Source organism: Arachis hypogaea, chromosome 12, assembly GCF_003086295.3.
Source record: "Arachis hypogaea cultivar Tifrunner chromosome 12, arahy.Tifrunner.gnm2.J5K5, whole genome shotgun sequence".
NCBI lineage: Eukaryota > Viridiplantae > Streptophyta > Magnoliopsida > Fabales > Fabaceae > Arachis > Arachis hypogaea.
Genome location: NC_092047.1, coordinates 22,026,517 through 22,038,155, shown reverse-complemented (window position 1 = coordinate 22,038,155; position 11,639 = coordinate 22,026,517). Strand labels below are relative to the sequence as shown.

General features: G+C 41.0%; 2 non-coding genes across 2 annotated transcripts; one reads left to right on the top strand and one right to left on the bottom strand.

The window, feature by feature from the left end:
* Positions 1-1,262: 1,262 nt before the first annotated feature.
* Positions 1,263-1,370, bottom strand: LOC112732092 (small nucleolar RNA R71). Its single transcript, XR_003167830.1, has one exon. It is a non-coding gene; the product is annotated as a small nucleolar RNA R71 (small nucleolar RNA).
* A 9,756-nt stretch (positions 1,371-11,126) lies between these two features.
* Positions 11,127-11,234, top strand: LOC112731438 (small nucleolar RNA R71). Its single transcript, XR_003167215.1, has one exon. It is a non-coding gene; the product is annotated as a small nucleolar RNA R71 (small nucleolar RNA).
* Positions 11,235-11,639: the final 405 nt, after the last annotated feature.

The following is an 11,639-nucleotide window of genomic DNA, read 5'->3' as shown; positions in this document are numbered from 1 at the left end:
ATAAATTTCAAAAATTTTTTTCTTATTTTTATATCAAATTTTCGAAAATAACATAATCAATTAATGTTTTGATTCAAAAATTTGAAGTTTGTTACTTGCTTGTTAAGAAAGATTCAAACTTTAAGTTCTAAAATCATATCTAGTAATTTCTTATGAATCAAGTCATTAATTGAGATTTTAAAAATCAAATATTTTTCAAAACTAATTTCTAAAATATCTTCTCATCTTATCTTTTTCAAAAATCTAATTTCAAAGTATCTTTTCTAACCTCCTAACTTCTTATCTTCTCAAAAATTTGTTTCAACTAACTAACTAACTTTTTGTTTGTTTCTTAACTTTTTCAAAACTAACTAACTCTCTCTCTCTCTAATTTTCGAAAATATCTTCCCTCTTTTTCAAAAATTTCTTTTTAATTAACTAATTATTTTTATTTTTGATTTTAAAAATTTTCGAAAAATACTAACATTTTTCAAAAACCATTTTCGAAAATCACTAACCCTTTTTCAAAAATTAATTTCGAAAATTCTCCCTCTCCCATCTTATTCTATTTATTTATTCATCTACTAACATCTCATCTCACATCTCTACCCTCCTCACAGTTGTGTTTCTTCCATTCCATTACATTCTTTATCTCCCTCTTTTCTTTCACTCACAAAGGAATCCCTATACTGTGGTATAAAGGATCCATATTATTATTATTATTTTTTCTGTGCCCTCTTCTTTGTCATATGAGCAGGAGCAAGGACAAGAGTATTCTTGTTGAAGCAGATCCAGAACCTAAAAGGACTCTGAAGAGAAAATTAAGAGAAGCTAAATTACAACAATCCAGAGATAACCTTTCAGAAATTTTCGAACAGGAAGAGGAGATGGCAGCCGAAAATAATAATAATGTAAGGAAGATGCTTGGTGACTTTACTGCACCTAATTCCAATTTACATGGAAGAAGCATCTCCATTCCTGCCATTGGAGCAAACAACTTTGAGCTGAAACCTCAATTAGTTTCTCTGATGCAGCAGAACTGCAAGTTCCATGGACTTCCATCTGAAGATCCTTTTCAGTTCTTAACTGAATTCTTGCAGATATGTGATACTGTTAAGACTAATGGAGTAGATCCTGAAGTCTACAGGCTCATGCTTTTCCCTTTTGCTGTAAGAGACAGAGCTAGATTATGGTTGGATTCTCAACCCAAAGACAGCCTGAACTCTTGGGATAAGCTGGTCACGGCTTTCTTAGCCAAGTACTTTCCTCCTCAAAAGCTGAGCAAGCTTAGAGCTGATGTTCAAACCTTCAGACAGAAAGAAGGTGAATCCCTCTATGAAGCTTGGGAAAGATACAAACATTTGACCAAAAAGTGTCCTTCTGACATGCTTTCAGAATGGACCATCCTGGATATATTCTATGATGGTTTATCTGAGCTATCAAAGATGTCACTGGACACTTCTGCAGGTGGATCCATTCACCTAAAGAAAACGCCTGCAGAAGCTCAAGAACTCATTGATATGGTTGCTAATAACCAGTTCATGTACACTTTTGAAAGGAATCCTGTGAGTAATGGGACGCCTATGAAGAAGAGAGTTCTTGAAGTTGATACTTTGAATGCCATATTGGCTCAGAATAAAATATTGACTCAGCAAGTCAATATGATCTCTCAGAGTCTGCATGGAATGCAAGCTGCATCCGACAGTACTCAAGAGGCTTCTTATGAAGAAGAAGCTTATGATCCTGAGAACCCTGCAATAGCAGAGGTGAATTACTTAGGTGAACCTTATGGAAACACCTATAACTCATCATGGAGAAATCATCCAAATTTCTCATGGAAGGATCAAAAGCCTCAACAAGGCTTTAATAATGGTGGAAGAAACAGGTTTAACAATAATAAACCTTTCCCATCATCCACTCAGCAACAGACAGAGAACTCTGAACAAAATGCTTTTAATTTAGCAAATCTAGTCTCTGATCTATCCAAGGCCACTGTGAGCTTCATGAATGAAACAAGGTCTTCCATTAGAAATTTGGAAGCACAAGTGGGCCAGTTGAGTAAAAGGATCACTGAAATCCCTCCCAGTACTCTCCCAAGCAATACAGAAGAGAATCCAAAAGGAGAGTGCAAGGCCATTGACATAAGCAAAATGGCCGAACCCAATGAGGGAGAGGAGGACGTGAATCCTAAGGAGGAAGACCTCCTGGGACGTTCAGTGGTCAATAAGGAGCTTCCCTCTAAGGAACCAAAGGACTCTGAGGCTCATCTAGAGACCATAGAGATTCCATTGAACCTCCTTATGCCCTTTATGAGCTCTGATGAGTATTCCTCTTCTGAAGAGAATGAGGATGTTACTGAAGAGCAAACTGCCAAGTTTCTTGGTGCAATCATGAAGCTGAATGCCAAATTATTTGGCATTGATACTTGGGAAGTTGAACCTCCCCTGTTCATCAATGAACTAAGTGATCTGGATCAACTGACATTGTCTCAGAAGAGACAGGATCCTGGAAAGTTCATAATACCCTGTACCATAGGCACCATGATCTTTAAGGCTCTATGTAACCTTGGTTCAGGAATAAACCTCATGCCCCTCTCTGTAATAGAGAAACTGGGAATCTATGGGGTGCAAGCTGCTAAAATCTCATTAGAGATGGCAGACAGTTCAAGAAAACAGGCTTATGGACAAGTAGAGGACGTGTTAGTAAAGGTTGAAGGCCTTTACATCCCTGCTGATTTTATAGTCCTGGATACTGGAAAGGAAGAGGATGAATCCATCATCCTAGGAAGACCTTTCCTGGCCACAGCAAGAGCTGTGATTGATGTTGACAGAGGTGAAATAGTCCTTCAATGGAATGAGGACTCCCTTGTGTTTAAAACTCAAGGATCTCCCTCTGCAACCATGGAGAGGAAGCAGAAAAAGCTTCTCTCAAAGCAGAGTCAACCAGAGCCCCCACAGTCAAACTCTAAGTTTGGTGTTGGGAGGCCACAACCAAACTATAAGTTTGGTGTTGAACTCCCATATCCAAACTCTAAGTTTGGTGTTGGAGAGTCTCAACAAAGCTCTGCACATTTGTGAGGCTCCATGAGAGCCCACTGTCAAGCTATTGACATTAAAGAAGCGCTTGTTGGGAGGCAACCCAATTCTTTATCTAACTATATTTTTCTTAGTTATATGTCTTTGTAGGTTCATAATCATGTGGAGTCACAAAATAAATATAAAAATTAAAAATGGAATCAAAAAACAGCAGAAGAAAAAAATCACACCCTGGAGGAGCATCTGTGTGGCGTTCAGCGCCAAAACAGAGCATGGTGCTGGCGCTGAACGCCCAAAATGGGCAGCTTCTGGGCGCTGAACGCCAGAACAGGCATGGTTCTGGCGTTCAACGCCAGACATGGCACACAAATGGGCGTTGAACGCCCAAAATGGCCACCAACCTGGCGCTGAACGCCCAGAGTTGTGTGCAAAGGCATTTTTTACATGCCTAATGGGTGCAGGGATGTAAATCCTTGAACACCTCAGGATCTGTGGACCCCACAGGATCGACTCAGAATCTGTGGACCCCACAGGATCCACTCAGGATCTGTGGATCCCACAGGATCCCCACCTACCTCCACTCACTTCTTCTCACCACTCTCTTTCACACAACCCCATAAACACTCTTCCCCAAAAACCCTTCACCAATCACCTCAAACCCTCTTCCCCATCACCTCTTCACCACTCACATCCATCCACTCTTCCCCATAAACCTACCTCATAAACTCCACCTACCTTCAAAATTCAAAACCAATTTCCCACCCAAACCCACCCATATGGCCGAACCTTTCCCCCCTCCCTTCCCTATATAAAGACCTCCATTCTTCATCAAATTCACACAACACATCCCTCTACACTCCTCTTGGCCGAAACCACATCTCCCTCTCCCTCTCCATATTTCTTCTTCTTCTTCTTCTATTCTTTTGTTTATTGCTCGAGGGCGAGCAATATTCTAAGTTTGGTGTGGTAAAAGCATAAGCTTTTTGTTTTTCCATTACCATTGATGGCACCTAAGACCAGAGAATCCTCTAGAAAGGGGAAAGGAAAGACAAAAGCTTCCACATCCGAGTCATGGGAGATGGAAAGGTTCATCTCCAAAGCCCATCAAGACCACTTCTATGATGTTGTGGCCAAGAAGAAAGTGATCCCCGAGGTCCCTTTCAAACTCAAAAGAAATGAGTATCCGGAGATCCGACATGAAATTCAAAGAAGAGGTTGGGAAGTTCTAACAAATCCCATCCAACAAGTCGGCATCCTAATGGTTCAAGAGTTCTATGCTAATGCATGGATCACCAAGAACCATGATCAAAGTAAGAACCCGGATCCAAAGAACTATGTTACAATGGTTGGGGGAAATACTTAGATTTTAGTCCGAAGAATGTGAGGTTGGCGTTTAACTTGCCCATGATGCAAGGAGATGAACGCCCTTACACTAGAAGGGTTAACTTTAATCAAAGGTTGGACCAAGTCCTTATGGACATATGCGTGGAAGGAGCTCAATGGAAGATTGACTCCAAAGGCAAGCCGGTTCAACTAAGAAGATTGGACCTCAAGCCTATAGCTAGAGGATGGTTGGAGTTTATTCAATGCTCAATCATTCCCACTAGCAACCGGTCTGAAGTTACTATAGACCGGGCCATCATGATCCATAGCATCATGATTGGAGAAGAGGTGGAAGTTCATGAGATTATACCTCAAGAACTCTACAAGGTGGCTGACAAGTCCTCCACCATGGCAAGGTTAGCCTTTCCTCACCTCATTTGCCACCTATGCAATTCGGTTGGGATTGACATAGAGGGAGATATCCTCATTAAAGAGGACAAGCCCATCACTAAGAAAAAGATGGAGCAAGCAAGAGAGCCCAGTCATGGAGCTCAAGAGGCGCAAGAAACTCATTTCCATGAGATCCCGAAGATGCCTCAAATGCACTTTCCTCCACAAAATTATTGGGAGCAAATCAACACCTCCCTAGGAGAATTGAGTTCCAATATGGGACAACTAAGGGTGGAACATCAAGAGCACTCCATCATGCTTCATGAAATAAGAGAAGATCAAAAAGCAATGAGGGAGGAGCAACAAAGACAAGGAAGAGACATAGAAGAGCTCAAGGACATCATTGGTTCCTCAAGAAGGAAACGCCACCATCACTAAGGTGGATTCATTCCTTGTTCTTATTTCTTCTGTTTTTCATTTTCTATGTTGTGTGCTTATCAATGTTTGTGTCTTCATTACATGATCATTAGTAGTAGTAACTATGTCTTAAAAGTTATGAATGTCCTATGAATCCATCACCTCTCTTAAATGAAAAATGTTTTAATTCAAAAGAACAAGAAGTACATGAGTTTCGAATTTATCCTTGAACTTAGCTTAATTATATTGATGTGGTGACAATGCTTTTTGTTTTCTGAATGTATGCTTGAACAGTGCATATGTCTTTTGAAGTTGTTGTTTAAGAATGTTAAATATGTTGGCTCTTGAAAGAATGATGACTAGGAGACATGTTATTTGATAATCTGAAAAATCATAAAAATGATTCTTGAAGTAAGGAAAAGCAGCAAAGAACAAAGCTTGCAAAAAAAAAAGGGGGCGAAAAAAATAGAAAAAAAAATAGAAAGAAAAAGAAAAAAAAAGCAGAAAAAGCCAATAACCCTTAAAACCAAAAGGCAAGGGTAAATAAAAAAGGATCCCAAGGCTTTGAGCATCAGTGGATAGGAGGGCCTAAAGGAATAAAATCCTGGTCTAAGTGGCTAAACCAAGCTGTCCCTAACCATGTGCTTGTGGCGTGTAGGTGTCAAGTGAAAACTTGAGACTGAGCGGTTAAAGTCAAGGTCCAAAGCAAAAACAAAGAGTGTGCTTAAGAACCCTGGACACCTCTAATTGGGGACTTTAGCAAAGCTGAGTCACAATCTGAAAAGGTTCACCCAATTATGTGTCTGTGGCATTTATGTATCCGGTAGTAATATTGGAAAACAAAGTGCTTAGGGCCACGGCCAAGACTCATAAAGAAGCTGTGTTCAAGAATCATCATACTGAACTAGGAGAGTCAATAACACTATCCGAAATCTGAAGTTCCTATAGATGCCAATCATTCTGAACCTCAATGGATAAAGTGAGATGCCAAAACTATTCAAGAGGCAAAAAAGCTATAAGTCCCGCTCATTTGATTGAAGCTATGTTTCATTGATAGTTTGGAATTTATAGTATATTCTCTTCCTTTCTTCTTTTCATCCTAATTGATTTTCAGTTGCTTGGGGACAAGCAACAATTTAAGTTTGGTGTTGTGATGAGCGGATAATTTATACGCTTTTTGACATTGTTTTTAGTATGTTTTTAGTAGGATCTAGTTACTTTTAGGGATGTTTTCATTAGTTTTTATGTTAAATTCACATTTCTGGACTTTACTATGAGTTTGTGTGTTTTTTTGTGATTTCAGGTATTTTCTGGCTGAAATTGAGGGACTTGAGCAGAAATCAGATTCAGAGGTTGAAGAAGGACTGCTGATGTTGTTGGATTCTGACATCCCTGCACTCAAAGTGGATTTTCTGGAGCTACAGAACTCGAAATGGCGCGCTTTTAATTGCGTTGAAAATTAGACATCCAGGGCTTTCCAACAATGTATAATAGTCCATACTTTGGCCAAGAATAGACGACGTAAACTAGCGTTCAACGCCAGCTTTCTACCCAAATCTGGCGTCCAGCGCCAGAAAAGGAGCCAAAACCAGAGCTGAACGCCCAAACTGGCACAAATACTGGCGTTCAACTCCAAGAAGGACCTCTACACGTGTCACACTCAAGCTCAGCCCAAACACACACCAAGTGGACCCCAGAAGTGGATTTATGCATCAATTACTTACTTCTGTAAACCCTAGTAGCTAGTTTATTATAAATAGGACCTTTTACTGGTCTTTTTGACCATTTTTGATCAGTTGTATGCTATCTTAGATCACGTTTGAGGGCTGGCCATCTCGGCCATGCCTGGACTTTCACTTATGTATTTTCAACGGTAGAGTTTCTACACTCCATAGATTAAGGTGTGGAGCTCTGCTGTTCCTCAAGGATTAATACAAAGTACTGCTGTTTTCTATTCAATTCATCTTATTTCGCTTCTAAGATATCCATTCGCACCCAAGAACGTGATGAAGGTGATGATTATGTGTGACGCTCATCACCATTCTCCCCTATGAACACGTGCCTGACAAACACTTCCGTTCTACATGAAATAAGCTAGAATGAATATCTCTTAGATCTCCTAACCAGAATCTTCGTGGCGTAAGCTAGAATGATGGCGGCATTCAAGAGAATCCGGAAAGTCTAAACCTTGTCTGTGGTATTCCGAGTAGGATTCAATGATTGAATGACTGTGACGAGCTTCAAACTCGCGAGTGCTGGCCGTTAGTGACAGACGCAAAAGGAGGGTGAATCCTATTCCAGCATGATCGAGAACCGACAGATGATTAGCCGTGCTGTGACAGAGCATGTGAGCATATTTTTCACTGAGAGGAGGGGATGTAGCCACTGACAACGGTGATGCCCTTGCATAAAGCCAGCCATGGAAAGGAGTAAGACTGATTGGATGAAGATAGCAGGAAAGCAGAGGTTCAGAGGAACGAAGGCATCTCCATTTGCTTATCTGAAATTCTCACCAATGAATTACATAAGTATTTCTATCCCTATTTTATTATATTAAATTCGAAAACACCATTATCAATTTATATCTGCCTAACTGAGATTTGCAAGGTGACCATAGCTTGCTTCATACTAACAATCTCCGTGGGATTTGACCCTTACTCACGTAAGGTATTACTTGGACGACCCAGTGCACTTGCTGGTTAGTTGTATCGAAGTTGTGAACCATGGTATTAGCACCATGTTCTTGGCGCCATTGCCAGGGAAAGAAAGAGCCATGAATTTTACATAATCAAAGTGTAATCACGATTGCGCGTACCAAGTTGCTCACGTTGCCAGGGATTGTTTGAGCCTGGACATCACAATTTCGTGCACCAATGAACTCCAACCATCCTCTAGCCACAGGCTTAAGGTCCAGTCTTCTAAGTTGAACCGATTTGCCTTTTGAGTCAATCTTCCATTGAGCTCTTTCCACACATATGTCCATGAGGACTTGGTCCAACCTTTGATCAAAGTTGACCCTTCTAGTGTAGGGGCGTGCATCTCCTTGCATCATAGGCAAGTTGAACGCCAACCTCACATTTTTCGGACTAAAATCTAAGTATTTCCCCCGAACCATTGTAATATAATTCTTTGGATTTGGGTTCTTACTTTGATCATGGTTCTTAGTGATCCATGCATTGGCATAGAACTCTTGAACCATTAGGATGTCGACTTGTTGGATGGGGTTTGTTAGAACTTCCCAACCTCTTCTTTGGATTTCATGTCGGATCTTCGGATACTCATTTCTCTTGAGCTTGAAAGGGACCTCGGGGATCACCTTCTTCTTGGCCACAACATCATAGAAGTGGTCTTGATGAGCTTTGGAGATGAATCTTTCCATCTCCCATGACTCGGAGGTGGAAGCTTTTGTCTTCCCTTTCCCTTTCTTAGAGGATTCTCCGGTCTTAGGTGCCATCAATGGTAATGGAAAAACAAAAAGCTTATGCTTTTACCACACCAAACTTAGAATATTGCTCGCCCTCGAGCAAGAGAAGAAAGAATAGATGAAGAAGAGAAGGAAATATGGAGGAGAGGAGGGAGAGGTGTATTCGGCCAAGAAGGGGAAGAGAGGGTTGTGTTGTGTGAAAATGAGGAAGAATGGAGGGCTTTATATAGGGAGGGGAGGGGGGTTAGTTTTGGCCATATAGGGTGGGTTTGGGTGGGAAATTGATTTTGAATTTTGAAGGTAGGTGGAGTTTATGAGGTAGGTTTATGGGGAAGAGTGTTTATTGGGAAGAGAGGATGAATATTGAGAAGAGGGAAGAGAGTGAGTGGTGGTAGGTGGGGATCCTGTGGGGTCCACAGATGCTGAGTTGATCTTGTGGGGTCCACAGATCCTGAGGTGTCAAGAATTTGCATCCCTGCACCAATTAGGCATGTAAATTGCCTTTGCATGCAATTCTAGCGTTTAAACGCCGAATTGATGCTTGTTCTGGGCGTTCAGCGCCCAGATGCAGCATGTTTCTGGCGTTGAACGCCAGTTCTATGCTTGTTTCTGACGTTCAGCGCCAGCTTTCCTCACTGTGCATTTCTAGCGTCTGAACGCCAGGATGCTGCTTGTTTCTGGCGTTCAATGCCAGATGCTCCTTACTGGCGTTTAAACGCCAGTAAGATCCTCCTCTAGGGTGTGATTTTTCTTCTGCTGTTTTTGATTCTGTTTTCAATTTTTATATTTATTTTGTGACTCCACATGATCATGAACCTAATAAAACATGAAATAACAATAAAAATAAATTAAAATTAGATAAATAAAAATTGGGTTGCCTCCCAACAAGCGCTTCTTTAATGTCAATAGCTTGACAGTGGGCTCTCATGGCTCCACACAGATGTTCAAAGCATTGTTGAGACTTCCCAACACCAAACTTAGAGTTTGACTGTGGGGGCTCTGGTTGACTCTGTTTTGAGAGAAGCTTACCGTGCCTCTTTTCCATGTTTACAGAAGGATGATCTTGAGTTTTAAACACAAGGGAGTCCTCATTCAATTGAAGGACTAATTCACCTCTGTCAACATCAATCACAGCTCTTGCTGTGGCTAGGAAGGGTCTTCCAAGGATGATGGATTCATCCTCATCCTTCCCAGTATCTAGGATTATGAAATCAGCAGGGATGTAAAGGCCTTCAACCTTTACTAACATGTCCTCTACTTGTCCATAAGCCTATTTTCTGGAATTGTCTGCCATCTCTAATGAGATTTTAGCAGCTTGTACCTCAAAGATTCCCAATTTCTCCATTACAGAGAGTGGCATGAAATTTATTCCTGACCCCAGGTCACATAGAGCCTTCTCAAAGGTCATTGTGCCTGGTACAAGGTATTAGGAACTTTCCAGGATCCTGTTTCTTCTGAGGCAATCTCAGTTGATCTAATGCATTTAGTTCATTGGTGAACAGGGGAGGTTCATCTCCCCAAGTCTCATTACCAAATAAATTGGCATTCAGCTTCATGATTGCACCAAGAAACTTGGCAACTTGTTCTTCAGTGACATCCTCATTCTCTTCAGAAGAAGAATACTCATCAGAACTCATGAATGGCATAAGGAGGTTCAATGGAATCTCTATGGTCTCTAGATGAGTCTCAGATTCCTTTGGTTTCTCAGAGGGAAACTCCTTATTGATCACTGGACGTCCTAGGAGGTCTTCCTCCTTGGGATTCATGTCCTCCCCTTCTTCCTTGGATTCGGCCATGATGGTTATATCAATGGCCTTGCAGTCTCCTTTTGGATTTTCTTCTGTATTGCTTGGGAGAGTACTAGGAGGGGTTTCAGTGATTCTTTTACTCAGCTGGCCCACTTGTGCTTCCAAATTTCTAATGGAGGACCTTGTTTCATTCATGAAACTCACAGTGGCCTTAGATAGATCAGAGACTAAATTTGCTAAGCTAGATGGATTCTGCTCAGAATTCTCTGTCTGTTGCTGAGTGGATGATGGAAAAGGCTTGCTATTGCTAAACCTGTTTCTTCCACCATTATTAAAGCCTTGTTGAGGCTTTTGTTGATCCTTCCATGAGAGATTTGGGTGATTTCTCCATGAGGGATTATAGGTGTTTCCATATGGTTCACCCATGTAATTCACCTCTGCTATTGCAGGGTTCTCAGGATCATAAGCTTCTTCTTCAGAAGATGCCTCTTGAGTACTGTTGGATGCAGCTTGCATTCCATTCAGACTCTGAGAAATCATATTGACTTGCTGAGTCAATATTTTATTCTGGGCCAATATGGCATTCAGAGTATCAATTTCAAGATCTCCCTTCTTCTGAGGCGTCCCATTACTCACAGGATTCCTCTCAGAAGTGTACATGAACTGGTTACTAGCAACCATGTCAATGAGTTCTTGAGCTTCTGCAGGTGTTTGCTTTAGGTGAATGGATCCACCTGCAGAAGTATCCAATGACATCTTAGCTAATTCAGACAGACCATCATAGAATATACCCAAGATGGTCCATTCTGAAAGCATGTCAGAAGGACACTTTTTGGTCAGTTGATTGTATCTCTCCCAAGCTTCATAGAGGGATTCACCTTCTTTCTGTCTGAAGGCTTGAACATCCACTCTAAGCTTGCTTAGCTTTTGAGGAGGAAAGAACTTGGCTAAGAAAGCCGTGACCAGCTTATCCCAAGAGTTCAGGCTATCTTTGGGTTGAGAGTCCAACCACACTCTAGCTCTGTCTCTTACAGCAAAAGGGAAAAGCATGAGCCTGTAGACTTCAGGATCTACTCCATTAGTCTTAACAGTATCACAGATCTGCAAGAATTCAGTTAAGAACTGAAAGGAATCTTCAGATGGAAGTCCATGAAACTTGCAGTTTTGTTGCATCAGAGAAACTAATTGAGGTTTCAGCTCAAAATTTGGGTGAGATGAAGTGTTAGTAGATGAATAAATAAATAGAAGGAGATGAGAGAGAAGGAGGATTTTCGAAAATAAAATTTTGAAAAGGGGTTAGTGATTTTCGAAAATTAGGAATGA